This window comes from Dryas octopetala, chromosome 2 (genome assembly GCF_963921425.1).
Source record: "Dryas octopetala chromosome 2, drDryOcto1.1, whole genome shotgun sequence".
Taxonomy (NCBI): Eukaryota; Viridiplantae; Streptophyta; class Magnoliopsida; order Rosales; family Rosaceae; genus Dryas; species Dryas octopetala.
The window spans coordinates 8,963,105-8,989,484 of record NC_141367.1 but is presented as its reverse complement, the minus strand read 5'-3'; the positions used below and the strand labels follow the sequence as shown (position 1 = coordinate 8,989,484).

The window sequence follows — 26,380 nt, the reverse complement described above, 5'->3', positions numbered from 1 at the left end:
TTGATAACTTACTTCAAGGATTTTGAGATTTATTTGGAAAATAAAAAGGGTTTTGGTTTAATTTTTAATTTTTGTTTTAAACTGGGCTTGACCCGAAAGTTGACTTTTAAAATTAGTGGGTTCTCAATTTTGACTTTGGGTCTGTTGGAAAGGTCTCGAGTCCACGAGTTCGTAGACACGAAGCATGCATCGATCGGAGTTACGATATGAAAGATACAGGCTTTTGAAGTGAGTGGCAAACTTGTAATTTATATAAAAGTGAGTTTTTAAAACCCAAAAAGTCAGAAACCTCTCTCTCTCCTCATTTCTCTCTCCCTCCCGTGCATTCTCTCTCTCTCTTCCCGAATTCTCTTCTCTCTCATCCTCTCCTCTTGACCAAACTTTGACGTGCCATAACTCTCGTTCCCGACCTCCGATTCAGGCGTTCTTGGTGGCGTTGGAAAGCTATCGACGATACCTTTCTATTGGTGGTCTCGGATCAACCATCCGACCACCCACGACAGCGCAGCAAGCCAGCAAAGTTGCGGCTGCACCACCGCGATTTCACTGTTCCGGCAGAAATTGGATGGCCGGACCTACTGGGCTTTGTTCCCCTCGTCATGGTGAGTCTAGCCATGGTCTCCGTTAGTTAATACGATGCTCCATGACGGAGCAATGAGCTTGGGAAACCAAATCTCCACCGTCGGCCACACCACCGATTTCGGCCGTTTCCGGCGACTTTTGGCCGTCGGTCCAGTTGTCAAAAACGATCCTCGAGGTATGGGTAATCTTTCCCCTAAGGTGGGCACGTCCAATTTTGAGAAATTGAAAATTTGATTTTAGAGTTTATGCCTATTTCAAATTTCTTGAAATTAGACTTGAATTCGAGTTGTTATTGTGCAATTGAAGGTTCCATTGTGCAATTAGGATTAATTGGAGTTGATTTTGGGTATTATCAGGATTTTGCCGCCGCTGCCACCGTCGAAACCGCCACTTGTGGCGGCGGGTTGGGTGGTTTCTCTTGCTATTCAGCCTCCCCGGGACTCTTAGAGACAAAATCCAGGCTCCGTTGTGTTTTGGAGTATGCATATCCTAAGGACAACAATTCGTGGCCGATCTATTAAGGAAACCTTAAGCCGTATCATGGTGGTTATCAGACGTGAGAAAGGTATAATTGGTATATGAGTATTGTGCAATGTTTTCGTTTTGGGTGTGTATTGAATTGGAGTTAGGTTGATGGTTTGCTATTGGTGGTTATTTGTGAATTTTGGATGTTTGGGAAGCTTGATTATGTGATTGGTCAGTTGCCGAACTTGGAATCGAATTAACAAGGTGGTTTAGATAATTACTTGGTGAGGATTTGTTTATATCGTTTACGTTGATCTTGGAGTTGTATTGATAATTGGGCGACTTAGTAATCGAGTTTGTTTGGTATAAAATTAAGTTAACTCGGGACAAACTCTAGACTTTCGGATAAGTCATAGGGGCACTTAGATTTTTCTTCATTCGATTTCAATCGACACTCGTATTCTTGACTATTTAAGTTAGTGGTACTTTTGTGGTAGGTGGATGGAGTCTCGTCTTTTAGCTATTTCTAGTGATGAACAAGAAGGGATCGTGAAATGGGAATGTATTTCCGGAAAGGATTAGACATTGATCGGTTAAACTGTGAGTGGACTTTTGTTTTCCGAATTGTTTTGCACATCTTATAAATTAATTCTATTATGCATAATATCTTGATTTGATTTGGGATTTGATCAATGGTGATGAATTTCGAATTTCAAATATGTTCATAAATAAGTTTTTAAACCATATATTTACATGTTAGTTTTAATGAGGTGTTGGGCTTTGGGAAAGGAAATTTGGTTTCTTATTTTATATACAAGGTTCATTTAATAACTCGGTTCTGTCGAAAAGTATTATTTTGGTTTATGTATATTGAATTTGATTTGAATTATGTACATTTGCATATGGATTTTTAAGTTTCTTTTTGGGAAAGTACAATGATATTTATTTTCGGTGGAAAAATGATATATTTGGGTTATGGAAAAAAAAATGGTTTTCAAACCACCTTTGCAGTACCCTCCAGGTTATCGGATTGGATAGGTCTTTGGGACCCATCACGGCACACATATAGGCTTTGGGCCGTGTGTCGGGATGCTTCGCCCTTTGGGGGCTGCTCTGCGTGCACGTATGATCAGGATTGCCTGCACGTGCTGATTTTAATCACACGTGTGTATGGCCAGGATATTGCCTGCCTGTATTTCCGCACAGGTGTATGTCCAGGTTATTTTAGGGTATAAGCATGGTGGGATTTTATTATTATTTACAGGAGTTATTAAATATGAGTTTGGTTGAGAATTTCCTTTTGAGTTTTATCAAGATTTATGGACAATGTTTTTATGACTTTTATTTTAAAAGGTTGTTATTGAAAAGTTATATTTTGATTTATTTAAATTTATGGATTTTAAATGGTTTTATGACTTTCTTAAAGATCGTAAGTTGGTTTCAAAACTGGGGGATTTCAAAGAGTGACGTGAGGTCTTAGTGGAGATTTGATTTTAAAGGAATTTGAAAGGATGAATAACTTAATGTTTTGTTTCTTTATTTTGGTCCACTCATTGAGAGTTATCTCACATTTTCTTTATTTTGTTTATAACATTTTCCCCCCAGGTGTTATAGATCGCTGAGGTTGGGCCGTACCACGTCGAGGCAGGACTTTCAGCTCTTCAGCGTCATTTCCCTTAAGTTGTGGAGTTAACTTTTATTTTGTAATGGAAGTTTAGTTTTGCTCTGATTATCATGTGCCTTGGTGAATAAGAACTTTCTGGTTGTGGTAGAGGTGGTTGAAGTTTTTAGAAGTGTTTTTACAGGTTTATAATTTCTGGGTTAGTCCATTTTCAGGGGAGGTTTTGCCGAATTTTCGCTAGGATTTTCCTTGATTTTGGATTCCCGCAGGACCTCTCCGGGTTTCAGGGTGGAATCTGGGGGCGGTCCTATCACAGAGTGAAAGAAAAAGGAGAAAAAGAGTACCTGACATAAATTATAGCATAATGTTGATAAATTTGTTTTCGATTTAGGATATAGAGAGAAAAATAAGTTAGGCTTTGCTGAAATCAAAGAGAAATTTATGAATTCATACATTGATTTACCTAAGAAAGAAATGGGGAGTTACCTCATAACTTTAGAACAAACACGAGAAGGAAGGGTATTAAAACCATATCAGATTCCACAGATCCAGTCGCTTTGGTTTGGTCCTATCCGACCCAACCCAGGAACGAGTGTTTTAGAGTTCTTCAAGTCGAAGTGGATAACATAGATTCTCTACCCCATTTTGAGTTTAAGGTGAAAGGGCGAAGGCGAGGTCAGAGAGCGAGGGCGAGGGCAAGGGCGAGGGCGAGGGCGAGGTCGATCGATGGAGGGAGAGGGCGAGGGAGTTTGAGCGGGAGGCTGTGAGAGAGATAGAGAGAGTGAGGAGAATAGAAGAGGAAGTGTAATAGATTGAGAGGGCAGATCGAGAAGGAGAGGGAGAAAGAGAGAGAGCGGATCGAGGGAGAGAGAAAGAAGGTTTGTATGTGTGATAAAGGAGGATTAATGAAGATACTGTAGCACCGGTTTTTTTCATTTCCTTTCACATACATAACGGTAGCAGCTAGTAAGTGTTGTTGAGGCAATTTCATAAACTCTACTCTGCCAAAAACTATTGGATTTCATGCATTCATACAACGGCTTTTTAAAAACTGTTGTGTGTTAAAATTACACAACAGTTTTTAACAAACTGTTGTGTAGGTAGTGTTGTCTATTAACATTATTGTAGTAGTGCCCTTTGATAAATCAAAGGTGAATGCTCAAGTAGCGGATCCTTTCTGTTTGGAAGAAAAGCTTACGTGTTGCACTTTTTAATCTTTGGATGCCTTCACTAAGGCCTTGCATACATGAGGCTTGGAAATCACGATCTCAACCGCATTGACCTCAGCTGATTCTTCATCTGATTCAACTTCCACTTCCTCGAGCTCTTCTTTCATCTCCACCATCTGAACACCTGACTTATTTTTATTCCATGCAGCTTTTGCCGCCATTCTTTTTTGGCGTTCTTAACTCCATATCTATCCACCCTCATGACTAAATCATAGAGATCTAGGAACTACATCCCTTCAAACTTCTTTCGAAGCTCCAAAGACAAACCATTCTCAGCTAACATCACAAATTCACTCTCGGGTAAAGGGATAGTGCATCTACTTCTTGCAAGCCTAAATCGAGAGATATACTCTTGAGCTGATTCTTCAAAATTTTGCACCAAACGGGCTAAGTTAGCCATCGATACGTCTAGTTTGTGGCGATAGAATTGTTCATGAAAAATTCTCTCTATATTTTGCCAATTTGGAACCAAGTTGACCGACAAACTAACAAACCAGGTAAAAGCAGCTCCAGTGAGTGAGTTGGGAAACATCTTAAGTTTCAGACTATCATTGTTTGCAGCTTCAGCACATTGGGCCGTGAATCTGCCTATATGTTCAATAGAGGATTGATAATCTTAACCGGAGAATAAAGTAAAATCGGGAACCTTAAAACCTCTTGGGTATTCCATTTGATCCACAAAGTCAGGGTAAGGTTTTCGGTATACCGGTCAGATTGTTCTCCTAGCTAGAGGCCCATATATGTCTTGGACGACCATCTCAATCATATTCCTATCAATTCCCTATGGGGCTTGGCTGAGTCCGGCCTGAATGCCCCCATCAAAGTTGTTGATCGCTAGATGGTTGTCCCCCTGGTTTTGGGCCCGCCCATTATTCTAGCAGTTATCATTGCCCCCCAAACCTAAATGAGCTCGTGGTTGATTTTCCAAATGTGGCGGTCTATAGGGTTCAGGGATTTGCACTTGGTTGGTCACGGGTGGATTTTGGCCCTGACCCCATTGAAGAGCTTGGACAATGTGTTGTCCAATTTGGGCACCCATACCAGCAATGTTGTTGGCCATCACATTGTTAGTTCAATTCGATATAACGTGGTATTCACTTGGATAGCCACGGTTTGTAAATAAGTCTGGGTGACCCGACGTTCCTCCCTCACCAAGTCAATAAGTTGTTGGACGTCCTCAATCGTAGCCGGACTCGGCTGGAGTAGCGGGTCGACTTTCTTCGGCACATCTTCAACTATAACTTCATCATATGATCCATCTCGATCCTTTCGGTCCACTCCTTGGCCACCAATGGTTGAAACGTAATCGTTCTTGCTTTGTTGGCCAACTTGAGGCTTCTTTCCAGAATCAAGGTTGGGATGATCGCTTGGATTCACAACATCGGTTGCCTTGCCACCGGGTTGGTTGCATGGGTTGGCTTAATTCCTCGTCATTGGATCATGATAAGGAATCGGATTACGGTAAGGATTCTCCTGATCATGATTTGGAAAAGCACGAGTATTAACAACCATGCAACATTAGCAAAGACAACAAATAAGGTCCCACTGGGCGTGCCAAAAATATGTTCACTTGTTTTTCGACCAAGGTTGACCGGAAGCAACACTTTGGTCCGTTTTTGTATAAGTGTAGGGCGTGCCACAGTCAAGCCAAGTTTTGGCTCGATTGGAATGTGATAGTGATTGGATTGAGTGATTGCACCTAAACTGATTCTATCAAACGATTGATCAGCCGAGCTAGGAACCGCTCTCGGCCTAAGTTCTTTTCTAGCCTCGGGGACAAGGCTCCTTAAGGCCTAGTCGAAATCGGAATTCAACCCACTAGTTGGTGACAAGACCGCCCTCGGATTCCACGCTAAAACCCGGAGAGGTCCTGCGGGAATCCAAAATCAAGAAAAAAATCTTACCGAAAATTTGGCAGAATCTCCCCTGAAAATGGACTAACCCAAAAATTGAAATCCTGTAAAAGCACTTCTAAAATATCAACCACCTCTACCACAACCAAAAAGAGTCTCAGACCCAACAATTTCAAAGAAAAACCATCTTAAAATTTAAGTGTGGTTATCAGAGCCACTAATCTATTATAAGGAATTTTTACACAATGAAAATGACGCCTACAAGGTTTGAGTAAAGATATGGACGTATATGCCTCGACGTGATTGGCTCGACCTCCACCAAAGCTACTACCTGGGGGAAAACAATTTAAGACAAAACAAGAAAATTGTGAGATACTTCAGTGAGTGGACAAGTTCAGAAAACGAAACATAAAATTTATTTATTCTTTTAGAAGTCTTGAAATAAAAATCTCTAAGATCTCACAATCGTTCTTTGCAATCCCCCAGTTTTAAAACCATACGCAATCCATTTTCGAAAATCATCTCAAATAAACCTTGATACACTGAAAAAGCAATAAAACATTTCAAACTGAGAAATAACAAATCTGAACTGAATTTATCTTTGGAAACTGATATCTCAAACGCTTATACTTAAGACTCATACCATTCTCATACACGTACTGTAGACAAGTCCTGGCCACAATCCCGCACACGGGCAGGCTCAAATCCTGGCCACAATCTCGTACGGAGGGGTCACTCCGCAAGAGCAGGCTCGTATCCTGGCCAGAATCTCGTACGGAGGGGTCACTCCGCACGAGCAGGCTCGTCCAATCAGTACTCACATTTCCAACTCACAACATTCCACCCACAATTACTCCAAACTATGCCGAATCCTTCTGAAATTGATTCCCGCTCATAAACCATCACTTGTCTGTCACTCGAAACATACTGACATTTGCTCAATAATTAATTTGATCATTTTGTATATAATAACTGCCTAATCATCAATCATTAAACTCGACTATAAACAATCCTTCTCTAATTTGGTGACTCTCTTCTAAGCAACTCTATAATTCCCAATTAATTTCTTCGCCTCAAATCCTCGTCAATTCATTCTCCTAATTCAAATCCTACACCTAGTCTTCTCTAACGTAAAGCAGCAAATCCATAAAACAGACAATTAAACCACGGTACTCTACAATATAAGCAGATAAGTTTCACTCACAATTTAACTACGCAAAAGACCGAAATACCTTTCACGGTGCCATTGCTCGGATACCAAATCCGGCAGCATAACGGCATCGGAAATGAGATTTCTCGAGCCCGTGTACCTATTAAGACCAGACAACCAACAATTCGATATACAGGGTTCACAACTTGGCCGTTCAACAGCCAAAATGGGCGGTAACCACCACGCACGGTGGCTTCCCGGCCCCTAACAACACACAAACACTCACCAAAACGCAAACAAACCCTAGAATTGGCCTCTGGAGGTCATGGGGAAGCTGATTGACAAGGAAAAACACCCGACCCGCAACCACAAGTGGCGGAGCCGACGGTGGCAGCGGCGGCACAATCTAAGAAAATGATTTTTCAACTAAAAATCAACCCAAATTCAACCTGAGCACTTCCATTGGATGAAAAACAACTCAGAAATCATTCAAGCAGACTCAATTCAAGGTAAACCCGAAATGGGTCAAACCCCATAAATTCAATTTCTTACTTTCACAAAATTGAACAATCAGACCAAGAGGAAAACAAAGCCCATACCTAGAGGATCGTTTTTCGTAACTGGATCGCCGACCAACTGTCGCCGGAAACGGCCGAAATCGACGGCGGAAACCGCCGGCCTTTGTGTCGTCGATTCGTCGCTGTGGGCAGTCGCCGGAGCAAGGGGTGGCACCGCTGAACTCGCCGGATCCTGGGGAAAAGAACCCAAGTGGTCGCCGGCCTCGAACTCGCCGGAAAAGTCGAGTCGCCGTCGAGAGCTTCGTTCAGAAACAGCGTCGCTGCGCCGTCGTTGTGGCTTGGTTGGCTGATCGGACCCCACTGGGAGGTCGGCGGCGTGGAGATGAGTCCAACGCCGGTCGGATCACTGAAATCCAGCGCCGGACGACCAAGGGTCGAAGAGAGAGATCACCGGGGAAGAGAGAGAGCCAGCCGACAGAGAGAGAAAACCAGCGGGGAGAGAGAGAATAAATGCCCCCACCAAAATTTCTGGATTTTTGGGTATTTAAAATCCTACTCATGCAAAATTACAAAATTGCCCCTCCCTTCAAATGCCCATATCTCTCAAACCGTAACTCTGATTTATGCGTGCTTCGTGTTTACTAACTCGTGGGATCGAGACCTATCCAACGTGCCCAAAGTCCAAGGTGAAAGCCCTCTAGTTTTAAAAGTCAACTTTTGGGTCAAGCCCAATTTAAAACAAAAATTAAAAATTAGTCCAAAATCTTTAAATTTCCAAATAAATTTGGGTCGGGTCGTTACAGTTGGCCTCTTAAGAATTACGTGATCCAATTTATGCACAAAGTGGTGTAATTGTCCAAGCAACACAAAGAAACTATGAACGACAAAGGTATAGTGAAATTCAATGCAATTCTCACCAATCGAACTAACTTCAAGATTAAAAGCAACTAAGAAAATAGCAAGCATTTAGATTGAAAGAAAACAGAAGAAAATTGCATTAAAGTTGAAATAAGAACAACCAGAGTCGCATGGAAAGCAAAGAAACAAAATTAAATCGATACCACAAACTGACAGGACCGCCCTCGGATTTCCACCCTAAAAACCCGGAGTGATCCTATGGGATCCAAGTCAAGGAAAATCCTACAGAAAATTCGGCAGCACCTCCCTTGAAATTGGACTAACCCATACTAGTGAGACCTGCAGAAAAACACTTCTATTCCTTTCAGCCACCTTTACCACAAAGCAAATGAGGGTCTCTAACCTATCCAAAGATAAAGTAAAATAACATATAACAAATTTTTACAAGTTATCAGAGCCATTCTAGATTTTATACAAATAAAAATGTAAGGAGAGTCTAGCCTACGAGGTCCTCAAACGTTTTCAATATGTCTCTATGTTCTTCTTGGCTCGACCGCTCCTACCTGGGGGAAGATTTAAAGCAAAACAGACAAGACGTGAGAGAAAAATCTCAGTGAGTGGATAAGTTATGAAAACGAAACATAAAATTTATTTATCTTTTTAGAAGCCTTAAAATCAAATAATTCTAAGACCTCACATTGCTCTTTGAAATTCCCCAATTTTTTAAACCCTGTCGAAACTCCTTTTCAAACAAAGTCAACGATTAGTCCACGTAAACATTTTCATCATACAAGTAAACACAATGATCCGTAAGAAACTTTTGATAAAACATACAAGATAAACGACTAAACCTGATAATTAATAATGTAATTAACTCAAATCCTCAATTATCATTCATGCAAACTATCCATCTCTAAGCCATGAAATGAAACATCACATCATATTAGTATTCGGGAAAGCTACTAGTCATACACTTAGGTAATTAATCTCGCCACATCCTGAGCATAGGCACGAGCAGGCAGATAAGCTCGCCACTTCTTGTGCAGAGTGATCTCGATACACGGGCAAGCAAGTAAGCTCGCCACTTCTCGTGCAGAGCGAATCAATGCACGAGTAGGCAGAAATGCTCGCCACTTCTTGTGCAGATCGAATCTATACACGAGCAGGCAGAAATGCTCGCCACTTCCCGTGCAGAGCGAATCGATGCACGAGCAGACAGTTATCATCGCACAACTTCAATCCAACATTCTTAAAACTAACTCATAACTATCATTATTTAATAATATAATGCTCCTTGTATTTCTTTTCAGATTAATCTCTACATATGCCACATCATCAACACTTGCTGTGAGAAAATTTATTCTTAAAACATGAAATTTTAAACCCAAAACAAATTTTAATTTAAAAAAACTCAAGGTAAGCATTCATTAAACAAATGTAAATGTACAGTTTGAGAATCATAAATCATTTATAGACGGGTCAATTCTCAAGAATCTTTCAACTCGATCCATACTTAAATATTTCAAGAGAGAATTAATTTATAAAGTATGCAAAACATCTCAAAAGTAAGAGTCCACTTACAATGCAAAAATCTAAATAAACTCAAGATAACAAATAGAATAATAAATCATGAAATTCATAAATCATTTATAAAAACAAGGCAGTCACAGTGCGAAATCAACATCGATCCTCCGTTGGATTGTCTTGAACCTCGTTGATACTGCCTATAATACATGCAAATAAATATGAAATTAGGCTCAGCTCAACGAAAATATAAGGTGCGTATGTAAACCTAAATGTTTTGCTTAAATCTATTATTTTCTCACGGTTAATTTAATATTTCACTTAAGGCCTAATTGTTGGGTCCTTAAATGTGTGCATTTTAGGCCCTCTTTCTTAATGTATTTAGTACTTAGTCCCTATATTTTGTGTTATTTATTTGTGTTTATCTCTTTTGTAGATGGAAAGCCCATAGGTAACAAATGGATGCAAATCAGCCCATTTTGAGCTTAAATGAGTATTTGTTGTTTAAAGAGAAGCCCAAGACCAAGAGAGGGTCCAAGAGCATGAAAGAAGTAGAAGCCCAGCCCAAACCACAAGAGAAGTGGCGTGTGTGTTAAGTGAAAGGCTGGCCGCACCTTGCAAAGATTATCCTTCCTAATTTGGCTCTAAAAATCAGATTTTTAATTACCTTATTTATCTCCTTTTAATTTCTGATTTATTGGAGGCTTATTAGGGGAGGAAATCAGCTACATGCAAGTCTATAGGGATCAGCTACACTTACCTATTTAAACAAAAATATTGCTGAGTTCTAGGGTTCCCAGACTTGGAGAAAAAAATCAGAAAAAAGAGAGAGGGGATGTAGCTTGGAGGCGTGAGCTCTCCTAGGGTTTTGGCTTTTCTTCTTCTCTTTTCTTGTAATTTGGAGATGATAAACATGATTTCTTTGATGTTCTTGTTTTCCAGCATGAACATCACGTTTTCTAGGGCCTAGGGTTCAGCCCTAGGCCGAATATTCAGTGGATTGGTGATGTAGTTGCTGTTTGTTTAATTCCATGGATTTGATGATTTTGATTTCACTTTTATCATTGTTCTCTATGTGTTTATAATCCTTGATTGATCACTTAGGGTTATTGCATCTAGAATTTAATCAATTTAGGGTGAGAACAACCAATCAGCCCCTAATACAAGTGATAAACAACTTAGGATTTAGTAATTGGCTGAATTATAATTGTGTGAAATCAATACTAAAGCACCTAAGGTAGACGCCATGCCTTAGGGTTTTATTTGCATTCATAATCTCATTTGTGTGTTAATGGACCTTGCTGCATTCTTAGGTAGATGTCATGCCTAGGTTGCATTTAGGGTACCAAACTAGGGTATACGCCATGCACTAGTTTGTACATTTGGGGAATCATGCATTTCATACTATGGCATAGGTGAATTTGCGAATGCATTCATCAATAGGAATTAAAGATTTCAGAATTTGCACCGTGACATTGAATAGGAGGTCTAGTGGTAAAGTCCTAGAGTCCTAGTATCATCATTCATCTATTTTCACAAGATAACTTGTTGTTTTCATCCTCTCTGCTAGTTGCGCATATTAGTCTTTAAAGTAGGTTTAATTTGCTGTTTTCAAGTCATACAAATCCCCTCCAACTTGTGTGTGCGTGTGTGTGTTTCATTTCAGTAAGTAGCTGCCCTAGGTGTGATAACTTGGGCAGCCAGTTGTCTTTTATTTCCTTGTTCTGTTAGCATTAGGATTATCATTTAAAGATCATCAATAGTCCTCGTGGGATCGACCTTGCTTGCCATCTATATTATATATAGATTCGTGCACTGCGAGTATTAAAATATAACGAACACCAATCACTTGAAAGCCGTCTACACTCTTCTCGACTCCGTATCTCGTAACACCCAAACTTTTTAATCCGTTCATTTCACTCAATAAATCTTATACACGTTATACCTCAGCTAGGGTTCGTCTAGAAATCGTTTCAGTAATACAAGGTGTCCAATTACGGTCTGATTTGAGATTTTGTAAATTCTAAGAAACTTCCACCTATCCAACGTCAATAACCAACTTAAAACAGTTTCAAAATTCACAATAACTAAAAGGATTAATGGCCGTTCCTAACCCAAAAATCATAAATTATCCAAAATTTATTTAAATTGCCGATTCTAATTGACTAATAGAGGTCCAAAGGAGTAGGAATTGTCCAATTAACCAAGAATTACTCTCAAATCATAAAACTCAAATGGAAACCCGAAATGGCTATAAACCAAAATTTCAATTCACAAAAATACTAAAAATTGATCGATTAAATCAAGGGGGAATGAAAGCCCATACCTAGAGGAGTAAAACCCCTCAAGAATCACGGCCAACGGTGGCTGAAAACGGTCGAAATCGACGAAGAGGGCCGGCGGTGGCTGCTGGCTTCTCCGGCGGACTCCTGCCTACAGGGGCGGCGGTTGGCGAGGGGAAGCACGGGGGAGGACTGGCTGGCGGCTGGGCTTCGTGCAGGTGGCCTCGACGCCACCTGGAAGGTGGTCGGACCATTGCCTCCAGTGGTGAGGTCACGCGCACAGAGGAGGTCGCGAGAGAGAGGGAGAGAGAGGATAGGGGTTGGGCGGTGGCGTTGCCGCCTCCTGGCCAGTTGGTGAGGGAGGGAGGCCGGAGAGAGGGAGCTCGGGGGAAGGCAGGTATGAGACCCGGAAATTTCCAAATTTATTTTGGGATTTTTCCTTATTTTCTAAAATATTTATAGAATTTATTTGTTAGAAAATCTAATTTTTCCACCTTGAGCTTTAATTGTTTGACCAACTTTGACTAGGGTTTTGACCCAAGTTAGAACTTTAAAAGGTAGTACTTTTACTCACAAACCCAACGGTGCAAGTCTCGTATTATTCCGAGTTCGGGAGATTATTTTATGAATTTCGCAAATTTTCTTTTTCTTTAAAGCATTTTATCTTAGTTTGTAGAGCTTGAAACTTCTGAAATATTTCTAACGGAAAATTCGTAATTTGACCTTATAGTTAATTAGTACTAGTTGATACGAGTCCGTAGTATTTTTCGGAGTATTTTTCTGAGTCCTAAGCTATTTTTAATTACTTTTTGAAGTTGAGAAAAATAGGAAAAAGAAATAAAATAGGAAATCACCAGATCGCGCCACGTGGCACGATCTGGAGTGTCCATCGCTGCATGGTAGCAAGATCTGATGACTACATGTGCAGCCAAGTGTCAGGGCATGAGCCACATGTTACTTCCTCATTGGTCCAAATTGTGACGGTTGACTTGAGTCAACCCAGTCAACTCGGATGAGTCAACCGAGTTGACTCACTCTCTCTCCCCTATAAATAGTGGCGCACCCTCAGTTGGTTTTCATCCTTTCTCAGCGCACGCTTCCCAAGAGAGAGCTTCTCTCTCCTCTCTCCTCCTTTCTCTCTCTTCTTCAATCTTGTTTTGAGTTTATCTTAAGTTCTGGAGCTTCGATCGACGATCCGATTTCGCCTACGCGATCGTGGCGACAAGCTCTTCAATTCTAGTAGTGTGAAGGCTATGTTTTGGTAAAGTTTTAAAAAAATTATTTATGAGCTCCATAGATAATTTCTCTATCCCTGTCGAACTTCTGCTAAAATTTTGTTAAATTAATCTCTTGTTCACTAGGCTATTTTAATCTTGTTACTTAGCAAGTATCGTAGTACCGAGACTCTGCCCGTGGGAAGTCTTCAATAGGTATACCCTTAACCCAGCTTATTTTTATCTGCTGTTATTTAAGTTGTGGTTATAAACGGAACGCCGTTTAACTGTTGTTATCAAATGAACTTAATAATTATTCAGGTCATATCAGTGGTAACCAAATAACGTGATGACTAAGGTTAGTCCATGAGCGTACAGGCGTTGGGTACTGAGCCAGAGCTCCCTCAGTTTCCCCATGCACTGAATTGGTCACGTTGTAGGTTCATATCTGATCAACCTCCTCGACAATAAATTAAAATAGATAGAGAAACCACACGGTCTGACATGACTGTTTGCCTCAGGATGCAAGGTCATGTCAGATTAAGAATTCAGAGAAGCCTAGTAGTTACGCTACTGCCAAACCTCTGAATTATACCTGGTCTTAACTGACAAGGTCATCGATTTACGTGAAGAACGTTTTTAGCACCTGTTGTTGTCAAACTAGGAACTCCAGTTACCTAAAAGAGATCGTTGCGACGTGGCTAATTGTGATTTGTATTCGAGATCAGGCAAAAACTTTGGACGATAGGTAGGGGGATAACACACTCTGACTAGTGGATTTCTTGCATGTACTATATAATAAATACTGTGTGATAAAAATGCATGTTTTTGATTGGCATATCTGCTTGGTTTTATGATGATGGGAATGATGACTGTTATACATATTCTCGTGAGATTGTTATTGTGTTTGACTTGAGAGTGAAAGGTCCCTTATGGTAGACCCTGGGTTTCGATCCGCAAAACCTCATGAGGGGTTGTACGGACGGACTGGTCGATTGACCTTCTTGGGAGGCCAGTCTAGGTGGTATAACCATGAAATGGCCACTTTCGCTACCATGTCCCAATCAAATGATTGCAGGACTTTGTTATGTTTTTGTGAGAGGGTAGTTAGCGCTAACGGCTGGTCAACAGGTATGATTCTGAACTTGGGCCCGGAAAACTGTATTTTGAAAACTGTATGAGCATGTTCCTAGTTTTACAAAGCTTGACAACTGGTTTGTGTTGTGCATTTGATTTTAAATTATCTCAAACTATTTTTTAAACCAAGCAGGGAGTTCCCTGAGGGGGAACAATGAACGTTTGTGATGCTCACCCCTACATTGTTGTTTTCTCCCTCTTAGGTGCTGCGCGTGTGGACTTTGACGGCCTCGATTGAGGGGGTGGTGGTGCGGTCTCGAGCTTGTCAACTCCTGTGTTCCTTTTTAGTCAGTATATTTCCATGGGCAGGTCTTTGATGACCTTTTACTATCTTTATATACCTTTGGTCATATCCTGTATATACACTGAGTCCTTGAGTTGTCTACTTTTGAATGATCGAGTCTATATAAACAGTTTCTTTGAAGTTAGTCTAAACAATAGTAGCTTCGAGGGTTGGTTCACTTATGAATTGATTATTTCTATATTTTTTCACTGCAAACTCAGGCACTCTGATCCAAGCCATTTTACTAAACCAAAAGGCTTAACTTATTTTGTGAATATTTGGGATTATAACACTGGAGGATTGGTTGTTGTAGTTTCAGGTATTCTCAAGATAGGTGCCTTTGTTACGTACCCAGATTTTGGGGCGTGACAGCAGGGGAGAGAGAAAGAGAAATCAGATTTTGGTTTTATTTTTTTTTAACCCAATTTGTTAATTTACAAAATTTCCCTTCGCTTCAAACGCTCATATCTCTCAAACCGTAACTAAGATCGATGCGTGCTACATGTCTATGAAATCGTGGACTCGAGACCTACTTAACGAGTCCAAAGTCAAAATTAAAAGCCCAATAGAATGAAAAGTCTACTTTTGGGTCAAAGAAATTTTAAAAGGAAGTTAAAATTTAATCACAACCTCTTTATTTTCCAAAATGATCAAATTAAATTCTCAAAATATTTAGAATAAATCCTTGAAAAATACGGGGTCTCACAATTCAATCTCCCACTACACCTCTAAATGGCCATTACGAATAAAAATTTAAATTTTTCGTGAAATTTGGGTCGGGTCATTACACAAATCCTTGTTCGGAGAATGGTAGAAATATAAACCTAGTGAAACTTGAAACTAAGAGCAATTGAAAATCTAAAAAGCACTTCGAATGGAAGCACCAAAGAAAATACGAAAGCAAAAGAACTTTGAGTAATTCTTGAGGCTTGAGAATTTGTGAGTTGATTGTTGTGTGTTGAATGTTGAATATCCTTTTTTCTCTTCTGAATGCATCTATATATAAGGGTTAGGATAGCAATGGACCATTACTTGGCTCAAAATTCCCTCTAGACTCCTTATACGGATGAGATTTGAACTCTATTGGATTTAGGATTCGACTGGATTCTTCCTTGACAACCACGTGATCTTGAGCATTGATGGTTGATCGGAATTCTTTCCAATCTTGGACTCTTTACTTGAACGTCCTGGCTTCTTGATTCAATCGGGATACTTGGTCTCCAAGACTTTCCGAATTCTTCCCTTGGTAGGATTTGCATTGATCTTGTATTAAATTTTCGAGTTCCTCTTCAAGCAAAGATTTCGACTTGAATTCTGATCTTGAGCGGAGTCCTAATTTGAGTAGGATTTAGTGACGTATTAGAAAACCTCTACCGCTTGAGTTGAGCCATTATTGGCTAGTGAACTTCAATCAGGAAACTTTTGGGCTTGATTGAACTCCTTGAGGTTTTAAGCTTTAATTAATAAAAATCCAGCCCAAATGTTGAGACCCAAAGCTTAATTGAAAAAAATTAAAAATAAAATGAGATAACCCAGCCTTAAAACTAGGCCAGAATCACCTCTTTTATTTTTCTTGCACAATAATAAAATAGCCCGGCCCATTTTTATCTTCAATTAGGCCGATTTCGTTATTTTAAAAACATAACCCGGCCTCAAAATTAAGCCGGAATTATTTCTCTTGCTTGGAATACATGGCCTTAAAAATTGCATTTAATTGGGCCAATACACTCTATTTTGATAACAATTCTAATCGAAAAGTCAATCGGAATTTATTGGAGCTAAAGTTGATTGAATGGAAGTTTAGCCAATCCGATCGACATTGTAAAATCACTTGGAACAAGCTCCATGGCGCTGGCCGATAATTCTATAAATTGATTAGACTACAACAAAGTCGATCGATATTTCTTTTATCGTGCCGCTTGTCTTCCTCCCTTTTTCTTCCAGCCATGGCTACTACCTAGCAATCAACAAATCAGCTAATCCACCCAGATTCCAACCCAATCGCACTCTCAGCACTTTGCACGCCCATCCATTTCAGCGGCCCACACTCTTTGTGCCAATCGACGGCACTATAAAAGAAACCTCTTTCGACGATTTGTGGTCAGCCATGATGATGGAATCTTCACTTTCACATCTTTATAATCTACCCACCAAGTGTTTGTGAGTTGGTTTCACGTAGAATTTATACAAGGTTCACGCAAGAAAAGGGTAATCCGATTACTTTCAATAATCTTCACGAAAATCCTTGTATTGATTCTCCAATTGTTGCTCCAATCAAAATGTTAATTTTGAGCCCAAACATTTGCCCCCCAAGCTTTTTGATCTTGAGAATCAAAATCACAAAGTTTGAATTATTTTGAACTTATTTGTACCTTCCTTCAATTTCTTGTGGGTACATGTGGCGAATTGTGATTGGAGAAGAGAACAATTGTGGAATCACCACCTCTACAAAGGTAGTTCTAAACCCTCAATTCCCTCATCTTCTTCATTTCTTATAAACTCGATAGCCAAAAAGCTCTCAAAAGAAAGTTTCTAACTTTTTCATAAGAAACCACATTGTAGGCTCCATTTCGTGTGATCTAGCTTGGTTTCTTGCTAATTTCTTCGAGAATTGTTGGTAAGTTTCTATTTTCCATCTTGTTTCCTTTGATTAAGTGATTTTTGGTGGTCATTTAGAAACTTTGTTTTCAAATTTTGAAACTTTCCCGCGTGTTCTTCATATTGTCTTGGTAATTTTCTTTGTTGCCAAACATCATGGCCTCACCAAGCTCCTCATCCGATCCGGATCCATATGCCAAGAAACTTCATCTAGCTCCGGTCAGTATTTTCTCGAGCCATATTTTCCTAATTTCATTTGGGTCGAAATTAATGATCTCTTGAAAAGCTATCGGGATGATGAACGAATATTGCTTAAAAACAAATTTAAGTGGAAAGGTTGGGAAAAAGGAAAGCCATTCAAGAGTTGTTGACAAGACCGCCCTGGATCTCACCCTGAAACTCGAAAAGGTCTTGTGGGATCCAAAAATCAAGGAAAATTCTACCGAAAATTCGGCAGAACCTCTCCTGAAAATTTGACTATCCCGAACCTGTCAAACATGAAATACACTTCTATATTACTTCAGCCACCCCAACCACAATTAAATAAGGTCTTAGACCCACAACAAGTAATACAAATCTAATCAGAGCATATCTAAATAAACTTTATGATCATATCTCATTTTATAATTTCAAGGGGAAACCTTGATCCTAATATACCAATAAGCTGGAGATGAGAAACTCGAATGCCTCGACGTGGTACGGTCCGACCTCGGTGATCGCTACTACCTGGTGGGAAACGTTATAAACAAAATAAAGAAAATGTGAGATAACTCTCAATGAGTGGACAAAATATAGAAACAAAGCATTTAAGTTATTAATCCTTTCAAATTCCTTTAAAATCAAATCTCCTCCAAAACCTCACGTCACTCTTTGAAATCCCCCAGTTTTAAAACCCTGTTGAAATTCCTTTTTCAAACAAAATCAACGATTAATCCATGTAAACATTTTCATCATTCAAGTAAACACAAATGTTCATAAAAACTTCCATAAAACGTGCACGGTAAAATATTAAACATGAAATCACGCCAAAAATAGACAATAATATAATTAACTCAAATCCTCCAATGACATTCACGCAAACTATCCACCTCTAGACCATGAAATGAAAAATCACATCATATTAGTATCCGAGAAAGCTTCTAGTCATACACTTAAGTAATTAAGCTCGCCACATCCCGTGCAAAGGCACGAGCAGGCAGATAAGCTCGCCACTTCTCGTGCAGAGCGAATCAATGCACGGGCAGGCCGGGATACTCGCCGCTTCTCGTGCAGAGCGAATCGATGCACGGGTACGCAGGAATGCTCGCCACTTCCCTTGCAGAGTAAATCAATGCACGGGCAGGCCGGAATGCTCGCCACTTCCCGTGCAAAGTGATCTCCATGCACAGGCAGTGTAAGACCCCATATTTTTCAAAGATTTATTTTAAATATTTTGAGAAATTAGTTTAAGGATTTTGGGAATTTATTTGGAAATTTAAAAGGTTTTGGTCTAATTTTTGTTTTAAATTGGGCTTGACCCAAAGTTGACTTTTAAAACTAATGGACTTTCGTCTTTGACTTTGGGCACGTTGGAAAGGTCTCGAGTCCACGAGTTCGTAGACACGCGGCACACGTCAATCGGAGCTATGGTTTGAAAGATACGGGCTTTTGAAGCGAGTGGCAAACTTGTAATTTTTACAAAGGTGTGTTTTAAAACCCCAAAAGTCAGTTCTCTCTCCTCATTTCTCTCTCTCTCTCTCTCTCTCTTTCTCTCTCTCTCCCTTCGCATCTGTCTCTTTCTCTCACCTCCACCGATCTGCCACCGGCGCGTCCGGCGGTGAATGGGTTGGGTTTTTGGCCCACCAGCCTCGCCACCCTCCCCTCTCTCTCCCTATGGCCTCCGTTTCTCAGGCCGATCACCCACGACGAAGGAACGACGCAGAACAGCCGAGCTTCTCCTCGCCGGCGATCTGTATTTTCCGGCCACGACGCGACTGCGGGCCACTTGGGTCCTCTTCCCCAGGTCACGGTGAGCCTCCATGTGGTAACCCCATGCTTCGATGACCTCAAACGGCGGCGGATTGAAGGATTTATGGCCGATGACTGTTCCAACGAGTTCGAGCGTTTCCGGCGACATTTGGCTTCGACCCAGGTATCGATTTGGCTCCTCTCTTCATGCTCTTCAGTTCTGTGTTGGAGGATTTAGCCAATTGCGAATCCATTTGAAAATCATCGTTTTGCAGCCACGGGCACTGTAGCTCCGCCTTGTGTGGCGGCGATTTGGGTGGTCTTCTTTGTCGGTATGCCTCTTTGGAACCTTCAGAAGCCTTTCCTGGTCCGGTGGTGAGTTTTGTGGCATTTTCTGTGTTGTTTGGGGGCTGGGCAGCCATCGTGTGTGGTGGCGGCCGCCCGTTTCAGTCGTTCAGTGGGCTATTTGTGTTTCTGAATTGTATTTATTGATTGTCTGGTCTTAACAGGTACACGGGCTCGGGAAATCTCATTCCCGATGCCGTTATGCTGCCGGATTTGATATCCGAGCAAAGGAGCCAAGAAGGGCGTTTCGGTCTTTTTACGTGGTTAAATAGTGAGTGAAATTAAATAGTCTATTTCGTTGCTTTGTGTGCTCTTGTGCATTTGTTTGCTAGGACTTGATTTGACTGGGATTTGGTAAGTCTAGGCTTGAATCTTGGAGAATGGAAATGAGGATGATTATGCACTGAGGTTATTAAATTAAGACGGGAATGATTTGAGGTTGAGGTTAATAGTTGACGATTAGGCAATTGAATTGCAGAATGATTATTAATATTATTGATGAGATTTGATGTGAATTTGAGGAATTATGTTTTATCTTAATACTTGGATGATTGGTTATGAATTTATATTGTGATTGAGTAATTATAAGTTTTAATGTGGATTATTATTGAGTATGGAAATTGAAGGATTATTTGAGGATTATTGTTTAAGTCATTTCACTCATACGAGCTCTAGTGAGCTTACCGAGTTGTTTGTTTGAATGACCCGGTGTACCATGGATATGGTGCAGTGTGGTTAATATTTTGCAGGTTAAGCAGGCTGATGAGGCAGTGGGGAGAAGACGAGGCAGTGGGACCTATCTTGATTTATGTGATTGTTTTTATACAGTGATTTTACATAAATGTTTTGGGCTTACACTCTGATTTATTAAACGTATTTATTTATTTTGTTAAGTACATGGCTCATTCTTTGAAAAAGGGTTTAAATGGCAAGGTTTTCAGTGTATTTATGGGCTTGAGGTTCAGGGCATTACAGGCAAGCAGGTCTAGACATACGTCGTCGAGTCAAATCTGTATCTATTAAGGGGAGGGTACTAATATGGCGGTTTAACAACCGCTCAGCAACTTCTTAAAAGAAAACCATCATTTATAAATGAATAATGCTATATTTACCACATTTTTGTACCATATTTTTATACCATCTTACGTGTCATTATTTTATTGGACAAAAAATTTTCTCTTTCTTTTTGGATTTTCTCTTTTATTTTTTAGTGTCCAATGCATGAATGCCATGTAAGTTGCCACATAAGGTGGTATAAAATTATGGTATAAAAATATGGGATGTCTAGCACTACTGTTTATAAATTATACTTTCCCAAAGCACATCACAAACCATTCTCAATTAGTACTATATGCCTCTTGATGCTCAAATTCAACTTATGTACAAAATCATCAAAACGAGCTTATGAGAAAATTTATTCTTAAATCAAAAATCCAAAACCCAATTCAAAACTTATTTAATTAACCAAGAAGCTACCCCCATGAATAAGATCAAGTTTCCAAAGTGTATAAATTTAAATCCAATTTAATATATTTACTCTTCGCCAAGGAAATACTCTCAAGTTAAGTAAATCAAAACTCGAATAAAAACCAAGATATGAATATGGGTTAGAACATGAAATTTATTGAAAATGCTTTCAAAAGTCCAAGTCCAACTCATAAACTTTATGTCAAGATAAAACTCTTGCTATGCAATATAAACCAAAACATAACGTGCATAAAGCTTTTGTAAAACAATGTTCACTCACAGATTAAATGTGCTATGCCCAAACCTTTCCGAGATTTGTTTCCATCTCACAAATACTCTCTTGTTTGTCACTAGAAATTGCCGAAAGACGAACCCCCATCGACCTTGTCAAATCGATTCCACGTTCAATAACTGGACGATTACTTAGTCAAGCTTTCCGAAAAAAATGCTCACACATCAAATCACCAATAAAAACCAAGTTAATTCACATAAAATCCAAAAACACACAAGTATCGATAAATAAACAATATTGAGCTATACCTTTCTCACATTCGATACCCTCCGGAATTCAGTTTGAGTTTCAGATATTGTTCGGCCTGGAATCGAATAGTTTCAAGTTTCCACAACCCAATTCCCATTCAACGGCCGTGTGGCCTCGGAGTGGCCGGAATTCGACACTGCCGCCACTTTCGACGTCTACCCAAACTTGATTTCCAACCTAACCACAAATGTATCAACCTAATTCCAAATCGAATAGGCTCATTAAACTTAAAAGAGACAGAAAAAACATTGAAGGGAGTCTGAATTGGCCACCACACGCGGTGGCCATGAGTGGCTGAGTTGGGTTTTTTAATTCCGGGTACAATCAGACCAAATCAATCATACAAACTTGTAGAGGACGAAGAGAGGATCGATTTCAATACCTGGGTCGAGACCAAAAGTCACCGAAAAATGGGAAGGAAGTATGCGGCTGCACTCATCGTTTCTCTCTTGTGGGTGGTCGTTGGAGCAAGGGAAAGTGACAGAGAGACTCACTGTGACGAGAGGAAGTCATCCCAGATGGTCTGACATCGTGACGTGGCCAAAAAATGGAAGACGTTGGCGAAGAGGCTCGGCCTGCTCTGCATCATTTCCTCGCCATGGGTGATCGGCCTGAGAATAAAGAGTAATGGGGGAGAGAGGGGGATGAGACGAGTAGGGGGCGGGTGGTCTTGCAGACATCCCTCACCGGACGACGAGGATTAGAAGAGAGAGAAGGGAGAGTGACCGGAGAGGGAGAGAGAAGAGAGAGAATCGGGGCAAGAGAGAGATGCGTGAGAGAGGAGAGAGAAAATCCAGAATTTTCTAGACTTTTTGAATTTTAAAACCCTTTGATACAATTTACAAAAATGCCCCTCACTTTGGGCGTACGTAAATGACAGGACCGCCCCCGGATTACACCCTGAAACCCGAAGAGGTCCTGTGGGATCCAAAATCAAGGAAAATCTTATCGAAAATTCGGTAAAACTGAAAATGGACAAACCCAAAAATTATAAACCTGTAAAAACACTTCTAAAAACTTCAACCACCTCTACCACAACCAAAAAGTTCTTATTCACCAAGACACATGATAATCAGAGCAAAACTAAACTTCCATTACAAAATAAAAGTTAACTCCACAACTTAAGGGAAATGACGCTGAAGAGCTGAAAGTCCTGCCTCGACGTGGTACGGCCCAACCTCAGCGATCTATAACACCTGGGGGGAAAATGTTATAAACAAAATAAAGAAAACGTGAGATAACTCTCAGTGAGTGGACCAAAATAAAGAAACAAAACATTAAGTTATTCATCCTTTCAAATTCCTTTAAAATCAAATCTCCACTAAGACCTCACGTCACTCTTTGAAATCCCCCAGTTTTGAAACCAACTTACGATCTTTAAGAAAGTCATAAAACCATTTAAAATCCAGAAATTTAAATAAATCAAAATATAACTTTTCAATAACAACCTTTTAAAATAAAAGTCATAAAAACATTGTCCAGAAATCTTGATAGAACTCAAAAGGAAATTCTCAATCAAAATCTTGATAGAACTCAAAAGGAAATTCTCAATCAAACTCATATTTAATAACTCCTTTAAGTAATAATAAAATCCCACCATGCTTATATCCTGAAATAACCTGGCCATACACCTGTGCGGAATTACAGGCAGGCAATATCCTGGCCATACACACGCGTGGAGTAAATCCAACACGTGCAGGCAATATCCTGGCCATACACACGAGTGGAGTGAATCCAACACATGCAGGCAATATCCTGGCCATACACACGTGTGAATAAAATCAGCACGTGCAGGCAATCCTGGTCATACGTGCACGCAAAGCAGCCCCTAAAGGGCGAAGCATCCCGACACACGGCCCAAAGCCTATATGTGTGCCGTGATGGGTCCCAAAGACCTATCAAATCTGATAACCTGGAGGGTACTGCAAGGGTGATTTGAAAACCATTTTTCCATAACCCAAATATATCCTTTTTCCACCAAGAATAAATACCATTGAAATCCTTTTACAAATTTAAATCCATAAGCCCAAAATGTATTATTTCAAATATATTCAATATACATGAAACAAATCCAATCCTTTCGACAATACCCAAATTGTTAAATAAATCACGTGAATGAAACAAGAGACTAGATTCTTTTCCAAAGTCCAACAACTCAGAAAAATCAACATGTAAATCTAGGTTTTAAAACTTTTTTATGAATGCATTTTGGAATCCGAAATCCATTGCCATTAGTCAAATCCCAAATCATCTCAAGATATTATGCACAATAGAATTAATGAACTTTTATAAATTCATTTGAAAACCAAGGTTCAGTCTCACTTGTTATTTCCAAATCAAACTCAATTAATCAGATAAAACGCAAATTTCATAAATCATTTTAAGAAACAAAGGTCCACTCACAGTTTAACCGATCAATGTCTAATCCTTTCCGGAAATACGTTCCCATTTCACGATCCCTTCTTGTTCGTCACTAGAAATAGCCAAAAGACGAGGCTCCATCCACCTAACACAAAAGTACCACTAACTTAAATAGTCAAGAATACGAGTGTCGATTGAAATCGAATGAAGAAAAATCTAAGTGCCCCTATGACTTATCCGAAAGTCTAGAGTTTGTCCCGAGTTAACTTAATTTTATACCAAACAAATGCGATTACTAAGTCGCCCAATTATCAATACAACTCCAAGATCAACGTAAACGATATAAACAAATCCTCACCAAGTAATTATCTAAACCAACTTGTTAATTCGATTCCAAGTTCGGCAACTGACCAATCACATAATCGAGCTTCCCAAACATCCTAAATTCACAAATAACCACCAATAGCAAACCATCAACCTAACTCCAATTCAATACACACCCAAAACGAAAACATTGCAAAATACTCATATACCAATCATACCTTTCTCACGTCTGATAACCACCATGACACGGCTTAAGGTTTCCTTAATAGATCGGCCACGAATTGTTGTCCTTAGGATATGCATACTCTGTCCATAAAAACAATGCATTACAATCTAATTCCAGAGTTCACAAAGAATAATAATTTGGCCGTTGATCAATCGATTTGGGTGATAACCACCACGCACGGTGGCTGCCCGACTCTAACTAACACATCAAAACTCACCCAAAACACAACGGAGCCTGGATTTTGTCTCTAAGAGTCCCGGGGAGGCCGAATAGCAAGAGAAACCACCCAACCCGCCGCCACAAGTGGTGGTTTCGACGGGGGCAGCGGCGGCACAACCTAGAAAACACCCCAAAACAACTCCAATTAGTCCTAATTGCACGGTAGGACGTTCAGTTGCACCAAAAACAACTCGATTTCATCTCCAATTTAAGAAATTCGAAAAATAACAAAAACCCTAAAATCAAAATTTCAATTTCTCAAAATTGGACGTGCCCACCTTAGGGGAAAGATAGCCCGTACCTAGAGGATAAATTTTCGTAACTGGGTCGACGGCCAAATCTCGTCGAAAACGCTGGAATCGACGGCGGAAGCCAGCGGCTGACTTGGACTTCCCGAGCTCATTGCTCCGTTGTGGAGCATCATCGGAGCAGGAGGACACCACAAATGAACTCGCCGTGGTGAGACGAACAAGACCCAATGGGTCCAGCCACCCAAATCTCGTCGAAACAGTCAGATCGACGGCGAGGCTCCAATCGGGTCTAGGCTGGGTTTCGAGTTTTCGAGGCTTTTATGGGTTAAACGGGGACCAGGGGTAGAGAGAGGAGAGGGCGGCGATGGCGGGGAACCAAAACCCGACAACAGCCGCCGCCGAACGCGCCCTCACGCGCCGGTGGCAGGGGCGGCGAAAGAGGGAGACGCTTACGCGAGAGAGAGAGACGCTTACGCGAGAGAGAGAGAGAGAGAGAGAGAGAGAGAGAGAGAGAGAGAGAGAGAGAGAGAGAGAGAGAGAGAAATGGGGAGAGAGGTGAGATAGTGAGAAAATCTGACTTTTGGGTATTTAAAACCCACTTTTGTAAATTTACAAATTTACCCCTTGCTTCAAATGCCTATAACTCTCAAACCGTAACTCCGATTGACGCGTGCTTCGTGTCTACGAACTCGTGGACTCGAGACCTATTCAACGGGCCCAAGGTCAAAATCAAAAACTCATTTATTTTAAAAAGTCAACTTTGGGTCAAGCCCAAATTAAAACAAAAATTAAAATTTAAACCAAAACCCTTTTTATTTTCCAGATAAATCCCCAAAATTCTTAAAGTTATCAAAATGTTTAAAATAAATATTTGAAAAAAAATTTCTGAGGTCTTTCACATTTCGTTTCCTTATAAAATCTCTTAAAATGAACAAAGTAGAATAAAAATTTTAAATTTTTGAGAAATTTGGGTCGGGTTGTTACAGTAAAACCCAAACCGTAACTCCGATTTACACGTACTTCATGTCTACGAACTTGAGACCTATCCAACGGGCCCAAAGTAAAAAACGAAGGCCCGCTAATAAGAAAAGTCAACTTTGGGTCAAGCCCAATTTAAGAAAAAAAATTAAAAGTTAAAAACTAAGCCACAACCTTTTTATTTGTTAAATAATTTCCCAAAATAATCAAAATAAATCTTTGAAAAATACGGGGTCTCTACAAATTTAAAAATGTAACACTTTTAGCCGATAAATTTTGAAGTAACGTTGAATCAATTGTCAGTGAACACACCAAATAAATTGTTAAAAACATTTCTAAAGAAATTTAGTAAAAATTTTGTGAGGTTTTTTCAAATTTCGTTTCTTTATAAAATCTCTTAAAATGAA

General features: G+C 40.0%; 2 long non-coding RNA genes across 3 annotated transcripts; one reads left to right on the top strand and one right to left on the bottom strand.

The window, feature by feature from the left end:
* Positions 1 to 321: 321 nt before the first annotated feature.
* Positions 322 to 2,876, top strand: LOC147292899 (uncharacterized). Of its 2 annotated transcripts, none has more exons than XR_015120682.1 (3): positions 322 to 757; positions 939 to 1,147; positions 2,653 to 2,876. It is a non-coding gene; the product is annotated as an uncharacterized LOC147292899 (long non-coding RNA). The 2 variants fall into 2 exon arrangements; XR_015120683.1 differs by having other exon boundaries at positions 939 to 1,647.
* A 19,642-nt stretch (positions 2,877 to 22,518) lies between these two features.
* LOC147292898 (uncharacterized) lies at positions 22,519 to 25,347 on the bottom strand. Its single transcript, XR_015120393.1, has 5 exons — positions 25,046 to 25,347; positions 24,743 to 24,862; positions 24,518 to 24,605; positions 24,018 to 24,120; positions 22,519 to 22,810 (listed from the first exon to the last, which is right to left on the bottom strand). It is a non-coding gene; the product is annotated as an uncharacterized LOC147292898 (long non-coding RNA).
* Between the last annotated feature and the right edge of the window lie 1,033 nt (positions 25,348 to 26,380).